General features: G+C 42.5%; 1 protein-coding gene across 1 annotated transcript in view; it reads right to left on the reverse strand.

Moving 5' to 3' along the window:
* The window catches only part of GPC3 (glypican 3), a 253518-nt gene that overhangs the window by 181230 nt on the left and 57505 nt on the right, over nucleotides 1–14783 (reverse strand). The gene's annotated exons all lie outside the window — the stretch shown is intronic.

Here is a 14783-nt window from a genome sequence, read left to right on the forward strand (position 1 = left end):
GGGGGGGGGACGGCGCTCTTCTTTTTTGCCTGGGGTGGCAAAAAAGTTAGAGCCGGCCCTGCTCACCAGAGCGCTTGTATCAACTGTACTGTCAGAGTGGGGCATTGTGGGACAGCTCCTGAAAGCCAATAACAGTCGACATACGCAATGCCGTGTCAGCACTGACACAGCGTCAACCTAATTACATCGACCAGGGCTCTACGCTGCTCAGGGAGGTGGTGTTACTGAGTCGACGTAGAGAGGCTCTTACGTCGGCCGGAGCCAAATTTAAATGAAGACGCTCTCAGAACCGGGTTGACACAAGGCAGCTTACATCAACCTAACCCTGTAGTGCAGACGAGGCCAGAGTTACCATCAGGGGTTGGTTTTCCAAAGAAGCCCCCAGAGGTACGAGAGCAATGGCTCTGCAGCAGACTCCCTCCAGACACAGCGAAGGCCCTTTGGCTCTGTTTTCAGGCTGTATCTGTTCTTGGGGTAAGACCTCCAGGGCTGTCAGCCTTGTGCTGTCAGAGAACCCCACCAAAGTGAAACGATGCAGAGGTTTTGGCTTACGAAGGACGCGATACTCAAGAGTCAGGTTCCCTGTGCACCCTTAACTTGCTGTTGTCCACAGGTGTTCTGGGCAAGCGAGGAAAGTGAGCAGCAACACGTCATGCTGACTGTAACGGGTAGGGAGGAGTGGGGGAGGCCAAGCAGTTTTCAGCTGGCGAAAGCAGGGCTGCAATCAGCATGGAGCATTCAGCGGGGTTGAGAGAGCACTTACGTGCATCCGGCCCATTGCAGATGGTACCGGTCCCTGCTCCAAGGAGCTGACAATCCCATGCACAGCCAGCCCAGGAGACGTCAGGGAGAACAACCCAGTTACAAAGAACCACAGCTGGCTGGGGAGGTGGGACGGCAGAGCAGCCGAGTGGCGATGTCTTGTCTGTTATTCGGGGAAGGTGAAGAAGGCTGCAAAAAGAGCAGAGGGTGGAGACAAAATGAGCAGGGCAGGGAGGAAAATGAGAGCACCGAGAGGGGCAGGAACTCAACTGTGCAGAGCTCAGAAAGAGCAGACAAGGAGCAGGAACTTGAAGAAAAAGCACAAGCCACGGAGACATTGAGAGAGAGCTGCTGTGGTCAGGTCAGCAGGAGAGGCAATCGAGCTCGAACAGATGGAGCGAGGAGCCAGGGAGGCAGGAGTGGTATCATGGTTTCCCTCTCCTATTTTGACTTAGAGAGGGAAGAAGAAGAAAGGTCGAGAGCAGTTTAGGAAAGAAGCGGTTATTTCAGGAGAGGTTTTGGGTTTCCTCTCAAGGCAGCTCAGCGTCGCTGCCTGCGAAAGTTCCCCCCCTGGTAGCTTGAAGCAGGCCAAGCAAATTGCCAGGGGTCTTTTAATCAAATGCACCAAGTCTGCCACAAACAAGAGTCAAAGCCTGGCACTCCAGCCTCCATTCACTGCAACGTTAAGCTACAGAGCACCATAGCAGAGTCACTACCGCTGGAGGACTGGAATCAGCCCTGGTACAACTCCTGTGACTTCAGCAGGGCTACACCAACGGTGACTGTGACCCCATGGGCCAAATCAGCCTCAACTTTAAATCTCCTTGTTCTTGTCTTTGGGCTTGATCCTGCTCCCGTGGATGTTAATGGTTACCAGCGATTTCAGGGACCCTTGGTCAGAACTGGACTAGCTTTCCACATTTTTTTTTAAAAAGGGGAAATTCCACGATAGAAAAAACAAAACACTACAGACAGAGCCGGTAGCTCTGCCCATACTTAAGGTTGGCTGCCACTTCCCATTGTAAGACCCTGTTTTCAGCTGCTTGTCATTTTAGCCAAACTTGCATTTTCCAGGATGAAATTTTTCATGAGGGGTGTCTGACCAAGTCTGAATTGTTCTGGAAAGTTTCAGCAAAAGTGGCTCAGCTGTTCCTGAGAAGATGATTAAGGAATCATACATGATTTGCTCATATATATAAAAAAAAAAAATCTTACAATTACTTTGTTGAGAAGCTCTTGAACCTCCATACTGTGGAGCAGAGATTTGAAACGTGGCAGGCCATGTCCGGGCTGTGTCTTGTGCTATTCCCATGAAAGATTGCCCAACTTTGATCAAGTTATAACCCTCTGAAAAAAATCTTATTTCAAGCATGCTCAGTAGAGAATTTTTCAAGTTCAGCAGTTAAATTCTCTGAAGAATCTATCTGCACTGAGCATGCTCCATCCTGACACTGCACAGGACTCGGCTTGCAATTACTTCTGCCATTTCTTGGAGGCCACTGTAGCACTAAGCTATTGATGCTTCCCTGCTGGTGCCCAGATGGCATAGAATAAGAACTAGAAGCTAATGGACTTGAATGCAGAGGAGAGGAGGCCTGGACTCTCTGTGGGAGAGAAAGGCAGGGGGATTGGGACTGAGAGTTGGCTGGTATGGAATGGGAGACGGGAACTGTGACGGGACTGGGAGGGGGAGCGAAGAGAGGGAAATGTGAGATCATGCAACTAAAGACTACCATAATGCATACCCCCCAAAGAGGGATGAACGGAGCAACCTTAATTCTACCATATGCTAACTTGTGTGTGCTTGAGTTTGTAACCCTGATGTTCTTCAATGCCATTTTAGTTTAAGGCTGAGATTTAAGGAAGTTAGGTGTCCTTCTCCCAATGAATTTCAATAGCTAATTCCTTTAGCCTTCTTTGAAAAATCACAGCCAGAAGTAGGGGTGGGGGGACCCAAACTTTCATATAAGGTTCATCCTCTAAATCTGACCATTTACAGAGAATACTCCCATCCCACCAATTTTGTTATAATAAACTATCCACATTACAGATTATTGGATCCCTGATTCCAACTTTTCTTTTCAGTGAAGAGTGTGTCATAAATCCATTGTTGGGGCTTATGGGGAGGTTCCCCCCTTTTTGCTTCAAGCTTATTATAATCCATACAGTAGGTCACAATACGTCACATATCCTTTTAGTGCGATTACACTGAAGAAATACAATGCGCCATTTCAACTTTTTATTCAGCAATGGCTGTGTTCCAAAGGCTAGCTGAAAAACATGTTACTTCCACTCTGAAAAACAAACAATTTTTAATTGCCTAAAAGTCAGAGAGAATTTTATTTAAAATCTGTTGGTAGATTGTTTCTTTGGTATTAAAATTTTACAAATAGCCACATCACACCTATCTGAGTTTCTTTTTAAAATATGCAGGTCTTTCTATGGGTTACGTGTTCCCCATCATAAAAATGCAAGCTGCATTTCTCATTCATGCAGGTCTCATTTTTAATCTGCTGTCTCAGAGTTCTTGGTTTGTATGTGGGGAGAGAAAAGGAGGTAACAGGAAAATAAAACTCTCTCTTTTCAAAAGAAAATGATTTTAAAAAGGAAAAAAAAAACCCACCAGGCTCCCGCTGCCTTTGCCCGAAAGGATCCCAAAAGTACTTGTGAAAGCAGATGTAATGTGATGCTCACACTGGGTCCTTGAATCTCATTACTCCCACAGCACATTAACTTGACATTTAGAAATATTGTTTTTGAAAGCTATTAGAACACTTAAAAGTTCCTGACAATTTCTGATCTGCAGGGCATCAATGGAAACAGTGGTGTGTAATTAATTTTCACAAAAAACCCTCAACCCCTACTACACACTTTTGCTAGAAGATGGCAAAAGCAACCTCTCCAGGCAGCTACAGAGATATACTGTATCCGCCACAGGCCCACTGACTCTTCATCCATCACGCCGAGCTGTCTGGCGTGAGTGCTGGGGAAAAAAGCTCTTTCCCCTACCCCTCTTTTCCGGTGCTCTTATTCAATGTACATTGGGGCAGCAGAGAAACGGGCCCGTGGCTCACACCCACCACACCACAATGAGGAGTGCAATGGGAGTTCTGCACCTCAGACCCAATTCTCAGTTACACTAAGGCCCCCTTACATCACTCTGCCAGCCTAAAGGGACTGCAAAGCAGGCAGAAACAGCGCCGTGAGAATATGTCCAGCACACACCTCCCTGCATGGTGGAGAGTTTCCTACACAGCAATTAAACAATCGCAGCTGGCCCGGATCAGCTGACTTGGGCTCGCAAGGGTATTTGGTTTTGTGCTAGTAGAGAGTTGGCAACCCTGGGCTGCAGGGGCAAAGGGAAGCAGAGCGTAAGATTAGAGCGGCTACGAGGCTGCTGCAACTTACACCAGAGGCCAGATAGGACCCTGCAAGGCCCCCGAATGTGGCAAGTGCAAAAGTTAGTTTAAGACACCTTCACCCCCACACATCAAGTCAGGAAATGGACAGAGAATCAGGACCCTCACGTGCTCTGGAGCAAACCTGCCCTGCTGCTTGCCTGGAGAAGGGCCTTCTCATCCCTTCTCCTACTCCAAGCCCAAAACAGAATATAGCCTTTGCTACTACCCCAGGCAATGCACAACTCCACATGCAAGCAGACAAAATGGGATCTTTATACTAATAGCATTAAAAATTCACATTCCAACTTGTAGGCGGATGAAGAGGAAATCATGCGCTGGAAAAATTATGTATCTGTATTTAAAATATAGGCCAGGACACATACCTGTGGTATTTATTTATCAAAGTGAACTTTCTGCTGCTGGAGGACTAAGACTATCCCCATAGTGTATGGGTAGAGAAAGTACATATTGTGTTTTCTGTGCCACTTTTCCTGTGTTCCTTCACCTACCTGCCAGACAGATGGGTTTGCTTTATTGTCATCCACTCAAATGTGTTACATTAAAACCTGGCCTGGATTAAGACCAGTACAATAATGCACCTCGCTTTCCAGAAATCACCTTCTTTCAGCAGAGATTCACATAACTGCGTCCTCTGTTTGCTTCACGTTGCTCTTCCATCTCCCAGCATGTGGAACGGAGTTCTGGTCTTTCCCTATTTTTTAATAGCAGTTCATCCATCCCAAGCAAACAATACATGCTGTATTACATTTGTGCCTGTGAGTTACAGATGATGGATTCTTTCTGCAGTGTTTCTACACTTGAGACTTGAGATCACGTTTTAAAACCAAGAGTTCAGAGCTAAAGAGGAGACTTTACTCCCAACATTCCTTTTGTGCGTTCCATTATCAGATTCAGACATGCTCCCCCCTAACTGGGCTTAATGACTGACAGGCTTATATCTGCCTCTCTTTACCTAAAACAACCAACACCCAGATCACATTTCAAAGGAACATCCCAAGATCTTTGGTTCAAACCAAAGAGAATATGAATCTAAAATGCTACTTAAAAACCTGGTTGCTTAGGGGAGGAGGACAGACAACCAGCCAGCTATGTAAATACATGAAACTTATCAAGATGAAATGGTGTAATTGCAAACGATACCACATATGGGGCATTTCACTGCAGTTGGCCATCTGCAGTAAAGAGTATTTTTTTCTCTCTCATCAAAATGGTAATTTATAATCTCTTCCTCCAAGTTTGGTCTTATACACCTATTTATAACACTTGAAAAGGAGCAGATTCCTGCTTTGATTCAAAAGCTTTCTTCTTCTAATTTACATTATTCAAGTAAAGTGCCTGGATTTCAAACTGGCACAGATTCTTGACCAGCTAGAAACAAAACTGCATTTAACACACACAACAAGAAGACGACAGGATATGGGAAGGATGAGGAGAATCACAAGGAAAAGTTTGGGGTAGGGAATTTTTAAATGAGGAGAAATGGGCTAAATTCTGCACTGAGTTGAACTGTGGTAAATCTGGAGAAATTCCCTTGATCTCAGTGGTGTGGCTTCAGATTTATAAAAAAAGCAGTAGGTTTATGTATACATAAGAGCCAATACCTTTGTTCTGAAACGGAGGCTGTTAGTTTAAATATCATTCCAAATTACGGGCCAAGTTCTGCCCGACATAACTGATTTAAATTGACATAACTGATCTTTTGGGGTGTAAATGAAGGCAGAATTTGACACAAATTTTCCATCCGTTCTTCTACTCGATAAAATAACCTTTAAACTTGTTTGGAATGCATTAGTCTTCTCTGTGGTTCCAACACTAGTAGCCATTTAAGGGCTGAGAAACGCCAAACTAATGCACAGAATTCCTTATGTCTTTATACAGGAGAGACCAACTCATCTGTTAGTGTTTGTGCAGTGAGCTTTCTGGTGCGCTAGAGAGACCCAACTCCAGTTACGTATCCTGTAGCCACAAATTTCAAATGCAGACTTGAGGGGGGGAAAGTTTCAATGAAGCTCTATTCTAGGGAAGCATGACTTTAAAAACCCCTATTTATTGATTGAGGAACTAGTAACAGGTTTACAAATCCTTGCCATGTAAATATCAGAACCAAAATCATTATTACAACAGCGAGCTTTTGGATAAAAAGACATTATACAGAAATATAGTTGTCAGCTCACTCTGCTTAAGAGGGTGTTACCACATTACTGAGCATGCATCACCTCTGACATGTTTCAGGTGATTTTATGAAATGGTGAGACATCTCTCACTACACACATTTAACAGACCCGGCACAGCTATCATATGTTAATATTTTTTAAAAGGACAGGCGTGATGAGGGGTTTTTTTGCAGGTAAGTGTACCTTGTCTGAGTTCTGAATAAAAGGGAACCAAATCTCTATTTTCCTCTGCCTATTTTGCTGGCTATATAATTGATGTGTTAATTTTTCCTGTAGCAACAACCTCCCATATTTTTGGAACCATTTCTCTGCGGTTCAGCTATTTTTCTTTTTCCAGTGAGGGGTTATCAGGAGCGGAGCAGCCAGTAGCAGATGAGAGATAAATTCTTCATTTCTTTTTCTGTGACCATTTCCGCTAGAAAGCCCCAGGAAGAACTGCCAAAGGATCACTGGGGAACAAATATCCAACTATTTGTGGTATTTGGGTACAGATGGGAAGCGTGACTTTTCCAGAAGCAGCACTGAAGTGACAGTGCCTCTGAGCGTTGCTAAATTTTAGTAACAGAATGGCCCTAAATGAAGGATGAAGTACAGGAATGGTGGCTGTTGTCCTTAACGTGGATTTTTTTTCCTTACACCAGTACTCTGTTACCTTGGCAGGCTGTGATATTGTTCATATTTGTTTTGGGGTTTTTTTTACTCCAGTTGAGCATTCTCAATAGAAGTAACCGCAATGAATCTTCCTAGAGCTTGAAGTGCAGCATCTGTCAAAGTGACAACAGTGGTCGTGCAACTCCCTTTGGTCTTAATAAACCAAATCATGTTGCTGTGCCTCCAGTGCATCTAGGATTACTGTCCACTTTCAACCAGTACATGAAGAGCCAGAGCTGACAGAGGGTGGAGTTGGGGTTCACTTTTGGAAGAGGAAGTCAAGGGGTGCACACAAGACACGTAATAAATTCCACTCCAAGGTTCTTCCTAGAAAGATTTCACAGCATCTCTCCGTAGGCATTTGCTTAAGTTGTAGCATTACTCTTATAAGCATAATTTTCAGAGGTGGTACCTCGACCTGCAATTTTAAAAGCATAGATGTAGCAGTATGTGATGGGGTGTCCACCCCACACAGGAGTGGAAGGGGTTAATGGAAGCCAGATGGGCCAATTAACCTAGTAGATTGAATGCTGAGAGGGAAGCCCTGGTTAGAGGAACAGACAGGGCCGGTGGAAGGATGTTTCGCGCCCTAGGCGAAACTTCCACCTTGCGTTCCCCCCTCCCCCGCGGCAGCTCCCCTCCTCCGCCCTGAGGCACACCGTGAATTATTCCCCACAATATAGTATGAGGTTACATGTTCAGTATGCTATAAAATCCCTTATGGATTGGACAGCTGAAGAGTTTGCATAGATCATTCTTTTCTTCATTGCACAAGTTAGTCAATCACCTGCCATCTGCAAATTTGCCATCACTAAGAGCAAAACAGATGGGAGTTCCAGGGGAAGGCACTGGTATAATCAAGTAGGTTCTAACAAAGTTCAGTAGTCGACCACCAGAATTAAGAATAGAAACAGAGGAAAGTAAGCTCAGAAGAGACACAGAAATTCCATATTAGGCAGAAAGTCAGACAAATGCCTCAGATAGCTTATGATAAATAAAGTCTCTGTTTACTGTATTGCCAACCCCAAACTCTCAAAAAATCATGAGTAGGGCCCAGCAGAAAACATAAGATTGACTTAATCATGAGATTTTTTTAAAAAACTGGATGTGTTTCACCATCTGACTTGAGCCTGTAAGGTGCATTGGGGTCAGGTTTTCTGCAGTCATGAGAGCTAAAAACTTACTTTTCTTAAACAAAAGTTGAAATTCTCTTGTAATCACATGAATCTGGGGGCTGGGGCTTGCAGACACATACCAAATACCATGAGATACGTGATAAAAGCAGAGCATGGTCAGCACTGTTTACATAGGCACTGTTCAAACTGAATTACAGTTCTCTCCAATGGCCAGATTCTGCCTTTATTCACAACTGTAGTACTTAGCTCTAGGAGTGGCCCCACTGATCTGCAGAGTAAAAGTCTACTCAGTTTTTACATCTAGGAGAAAGTTTTAAGGTTATTAGGTCAACTTGAATTACTTTTGCAACTTGTATTTCAAATGACAGAATTCACAAACCCTAATACGTTTCCCTCTAACTTATAACCAACTAGACTGCACAGAATGGATTAATCCCAATGTCATGTATCATTCCCCAACGAACGTACTGTTCTACTGTATCCAGACAGTTGACCATGTTTGCCAGTAGAGCGTGGCTGAGATTATCTATCTTACTGAACCAACTTCTGTCAGTGGAAGAGACAGACAAATTTCAAGCTCAGTCTGGTATGTGGAGTAGTTTGCTGTCTGACCAAGTCAACATACATGTAAAATTTAGTAATATAAAAACTAATATAGAGCTATAGATATAAATATATATAAAAACAAACCTTCAAGCCAGATTCAGTCATACTGCCACAGTACATCCCCAGCGCGGGGTACAAACAATAGGGCCTACCAGACATCTTATTGTTCCTCTTCGTAAGCCTTGCATAGTTTTCTGTCAAGTCCACCAAAGAGACTCATTGCATCTTAGACACGACATTTTTTACACTTGCCCAAATTCACGTTTTTGCTAAAACCCCTGTATTCCTTGTGGGAAAAAATGGAAAATAAAAAACTCCCAATTCTGTGGGAGGTTGGAAGCAGCGCGGGCCGAGGGACATACTGGCCGCCGCTTCCAGCAGCTCCAATTGGCCTGCAGCGGCGAACTGCGGCCAGTGGGAGCCGCGATCGGCCGGACCTGTGGACGGGGCAGGTAAACAAACCGGCCCGGCCCGCCAGGAGCTTTCCCTACACAAGCGGCGACCCCAGTTTGAGAACCACTGGCTTAGCTTAAGACAGACTAGTTTAAACTGAAATAAGAGTGTCCACAACACCCTTTGCTCTGGTGTAACTGAAAGGGTGATTTTAAATTGGAGCAACTTTGCCCTGTTCAGAAGCCCTGACTTTTTAGCCATGGACTAACTGAATGCTAATGGTGTTTACTTCAAGCTCCTGCACATTCACATCTTCCCAGTCTTTTATCATTTGTACAAAAGCTGTATGAACATGAGGTCCAATACAACGAGGGCTCAACATCCTTAGCCCACATTGATCTCAAGGAAGGGAACATGGGGAGAATCTACCATGTGATCAGATCATCCATCCAATGCAGCTTAAATTTCAAATATCAACTGCTCACCACAAACTACTAGCAAATGATCTATGGATTCGGAATTGTTCGAAATTATTCAAATAATTTAAACAAATAAATTTGAGGGGCACGACAATCTGATCACTGTCAGTTCCCAAAGAGACAAAATTCACCAAATAAACTACTGGATATGAATTATTTCCCCTTCTCTAGTCATTTCCTTTTGGAAAAGCAGTAGGTGTGTGATTACATGCACTTCTGCCCTCAACTGGATAATATCGGAACTACTCAACTGACTTCTATGCCCAGCATTCTCCTTTAGGGGAAAGAGGTGGGGCATCTGCTTTTAGAGTTTGTGGAGCAGGGTTCTACCCCTGCTGTTGCCATGAAGTTTCAAGAGGCCATGGTGCATAGCACTGTGAAATGACCAGAGGACCTTGGATATTACAATATGCCATCCTTAATATGGAGCACCACCTCTAAAGTCAATCATATCTATTCTTATGTAAATCATGCACCCTTCCTCCTCACCTATAACAAAATGAAATTAGGGAATAAAAGCTACAAAGGGTCACAAAGCCTGCATCTCAGGGGAGAGGGATTATTAATATGGATTATCTTTTGTGCTCACCTTTTTTTTCCCTATTTCCGTAAAATCTGTAAGCAAGCGAACAAGATGGCAGTTGCAGAGACAGCATCCAAAAGTCTAGCAAAAATGGTTACAACGTTAAAGTAACTCTCACACACAATTAGGAGTATTATGCAATTTATTTCACTGCATCAACAACCTCCCTCCATCCCACTCTCTAACGCAAGTAGGAGGTTAGGCATGACGCGCCTCATTGGTTTTACTATGTTTCTAGTGGAAAATGTTGTTACATGAACGTCTGGGGGCGGTTTTTAGAGCAATATAAGTAGTTGTCTAAAGTAACTGTTACTTGTCATGCAAATTTTAGCTAAGCAATAGCAGACCAGAGTGTGTGTGTGTGTGTGTGTGTGTGTCACACACACACACACACACACACACAATATAATAGGCTGTCACCGATGAAGAAATAACTATCTGGGCAACTTATCCACTCTTGTATGCAAATGTTTACACCTTTGTTAAGTGTGAATAATAAAGAGGAGAAAGCAGCTATCTAAATTGGACAAACTAAAAAAAAAATAGAATGACCTCATGTTACATAAATTTATCTATTTCATATATAGCAAATGCAACTGTAGATGGTGTGTCCATATGCAGATTTTAAATATAAAGCAAAATCCCCATTAGTGCACAATCTGGCATTAGTTATCTATTTTAATGAGGGGGTTTTCAGTAAATTGCACATTTAAATCTCACTGTTATGGGAAGTGGTCTCCTTTAGCTCTTCAAACTGTTACCTACTGCTGCTATTAATGACCACTAGCAATGCAGTGACCCTTATAATGTGTGATTTCACAGTGAATATTTAATTTCTGAAGGTGAAAAGTGAGATGCTCCCCTGTAACCCCTATCTTTATGGCTCTCTTAATTCTTTAAAATTTATAGTCTCCACTAAAAGCACACAACATAATTGAAATAGATTGTCCAAGATATATTTCTGGATTATTCTAACCTACAGATTGTTAGCCATTCATATTTTACACTAACACAGAAAACAATATTTTCAAACAGCTGAACTAAGGGCATTTTTAAAAATTCTCTAGATAATCTTAAATGAGTTTTTTGTTGGCTTTGGCAGTGGTGGTTTCAGAAATCAGGATGTCCAAAACAAAATAAACATTTGTAGCTAATTCTACATGGATTGAAAGAGTACATCAGAGACCACAGTATTATACTTCTCTCCAGCCCGCAAAAAAGACTAATTTTGACTTGGACTAGCTTGTCCTGAATTTCATGTTTATCAAAGGCTGAGCTAGAATAGCACTGGTCCATTCCAATTTTTCCATCTTTGAAGTATGTCCTTTATAACATCTGCTCATGTCTTAGGTATCCACAAATATCCAAAGGCAGGGTTGCACCTCTGAACTATACTGGATTAAAAGTGCCTCAACATGCCTTAGACAAATCCTTCTACTCCTAAGTGTTTGTTTCTGTTCCCTCAGAACATAATCGGTTCAATCAATTATGGTGTCTTATGGGCTACCGTCTACTCACAGAGAGAAGAGTGTGAACCAAAGTGTGCAGTCAGGGCCCTGACTGTGAGCTCTTCAGACAAGGTGCAGGGAGAATTTGACTTCCTCAATTGCAAACAGGCTTCATGGTAACCGCTGTGAAGTTTGGCATTTTCACTGAAGAGAGATGCATGTTGTCAGTGTATTTTAATCCAAATACTAGGCTATTGGACTTTGATAGCAGAAACTCATGGGTCTCCAACTTAAAAAGTTATTGACAGTGTGAAGTAATGTCTGAAGCCTCAGGTTGAAGGCCTCATTACTCACTGGAGGTCACTAACCCAGAGACATAATTGTTCTCTCTCTCTCTAAACTAAAATTCCCAGTCTGTCTCTCTCTGGTGAAGTTCGCCAAGTCATCCAGCACAATTCTATCCAGGTAAAGTCCACATACAGCAGGTCAAATGCATTCCTGGTGTAACTCCGCAGAACTCAATGGAGTAGGGCCACAGAGAATGCTGGCCCATTATTTGCTTTTAAAAATTCTGACCTTATTCGTATTCCAGCTTCATATAGCTTGTGTTGAGGCATCTGGTTTTTGTTCATAGTGTCATATGACTCAGCCAACAGCAAAGCTCCAGTTGTAGGAGCAGAAGTCATCTTGCCTTCATGTAAGACACAATTTCTCTCTCTTCCAGATTAGAGATTTTTTTTTTTAAACATAGTAAGAGTATTTTAAAGTAATATTATGTTCGTAGTGATTCACATTATCACTGCTTCATCTTCCCCCCATGACTGGTTTTCTGCAGAGTTGAGGGGAAGCCTAGCACAGCAGGAGGAGGAAATGCACCCCAAACGTAGCACTAAGTGCCAATTTCATAAAATACCAGGACTGACCAGTCACAACACTGAGCAACATGTCCTGTAGCCCCAATAAACCCCATCATCGATGGAACATTTTCTCAGCCAATGCATAACCACTCAAGAATTTTAGTGTCAAAAACAAAGGATGGACTGAGGCAGTTTGTGGCAATAGACCAAAATGGCACTCTCTTAACGGCCCCATGAAAATTAAACTTTTACAAATTAAACTTTTACATTGCTTTTAAAGTGAAAGTTTCTAGCCATTACGCAGCAAGACAACTTTTCAGATGCGAGTACGTGCAGTGTGGAGTCTGCAGCTTGAGAGATTATATTAGTCTAGCTTTCCAAGAGGGATCAACGGTCTCCATTCATCTCAATGGGTCATCAACTCTGAACCCTAATGATGGCAATGGAACAAATCAGCGCTGTTTACTACTATTGCTGTGTATTTCAGCAGAAATCCCCAGATATTCTGGAATGTTGAGTAGAGTTTCACCATTCTTTTCACCCTCCTCTGAGCACTTGTCAAAACCTGTTGCCTAAATAGAAGGTCACCACTGCAAAAAACCTGTTTTGCATCACATGATCCTTTTCAGCCCACTGGATTAAAAAAAGAAACAAGAAACAAAACCATTTTGAAAAATGAATGCTTTCTGTGACTATCACTGCAGCAACAGGGACATATGGGGACTCAACAAGAGCTCAGGTCTGATTTATGTCTTATCTTTAGTTTAATTGAGTCACGCAAGAAAACTCTGTTTTCATTATTGAGAAAGGGACCTCCCATCATGTACCAATTGCACAAACCAAATCAAATGCTCAAAATCTACCTCATTTAGCAATGACACTTCTGGAATGAACAATGGCTTTATGGATAAATTTGCTTGTTTGGCTGCCAAAGGTATAAATAGAATTGTCAGAACATTTTAGAACAATAAAAATGACATGACAACGTAAATCTATAGTCTAGCTAATCAAAACACCATCTTTTAAGCACCAAAGATGTTTTACACGATGGATTCAAAAGAAGAGCATTTATTAGAAAGCATGTAAAATTGACAGCAAATATATGATACAACTAGAATGCAGGCAAAACAGGAATCTAAGTAAATATAAAATCATTTCTCTGAGCCCATTTATCAAGGGGGGGGGGAGAAAAAGAGCTCTCTCTCTCTCTAATTCATGATAGCGTAAGCAACAAAAAAACCCACCTAAAATAGCTTAGCTAACAATGCTTGTTCAACATATTAGATTGCTTATAAAATTCTGGTATCAGTCACTATCACTATCGAATACTAGAATAATATTGCTATAATTTTTTTTTGAAGTGGAGGAGCTTTTCCCCAGCTTTTCATTAAGTTTTACTAGGTTACTGGTGTTCGATCTGCAGAGCACACATTGGTATCATTACGAACAAAATTGAAGTTTGCAGCACATTCCGATTTATGCTCTTTCAACAGACTGGAGTTTTGATTTTCTGATGGCAGTGTGTTCCTGCTACAAAAGCAGCAAGTAAAAATTGTATTTCTTCTAGATTATAAATATAACAATGATGAATTGGTCTAGAGGGAAAATGTACCGTGCATCTAATGAGCATTCTTTTACCTTCATCAGGTAGCACTGGGGCTTGGAGCCAGAAGAGCAGTGTTTGATGTTTGTAAGATGCATACATCAGCATTGTATACCTTCTAGTGGTGAATCTCTAGCCATGATCTAAGGCTAAATGCTCACAAAATACAGAAATACTCAATAAAATATGAATAAAAATTTATTCAGATATAAGTATCAGATTCAAACCAGAGAAGGCTCATTCCAGTACATTAAACTATCCAGTGGAGCCACTCTGGATTTCCCATGCTCCAGACACAGGTTAAATGGGCTGCCACAGTTCAGATCCAGTGAGCCAAAGCCTGGTCAAGGAATCATATTCCTGTATCTAGAGCAGTGGTTCTCAAACTTCTGTACTGGTGACCCCTTTCACATAGCAAGCCTCTGAGTGCGACCCCCCCTTAGACATTAAAAACACTTTTTAATATATTTAACACCATTATAAATGCTGGCGGCAAAGTGGGGTTTGGGGTGGAGGCTGACAGCTCGCGACCCCCCCATGTAATAACCTCGTGACCCCCTGCGGGGTCCCGACCCCCAGTTTGAGAACCCCTGATCTAGAGCAGAAACCCCTGCATTGCCTGACTGGGGCTATTCCCCACCATAAAGAGAGGAGCCCATCCAGTACCAC

The sequence above is a fragment of the Terrapene carolina genome, unplaced genomic scaffold (assembly GCF_002925995.2).
Source record: "Terrapene carolina triunguis isolate 2854851 unplaced genomic scaffold, T_m_triunguis-2.0 Scaffold131, whole genome shotgun sequence".
Lineage (NCBI taxonomy): Eukaryota > Metazoa > Chordata > Testudines > Emydidae > Terrapene > Terrapene triunguis.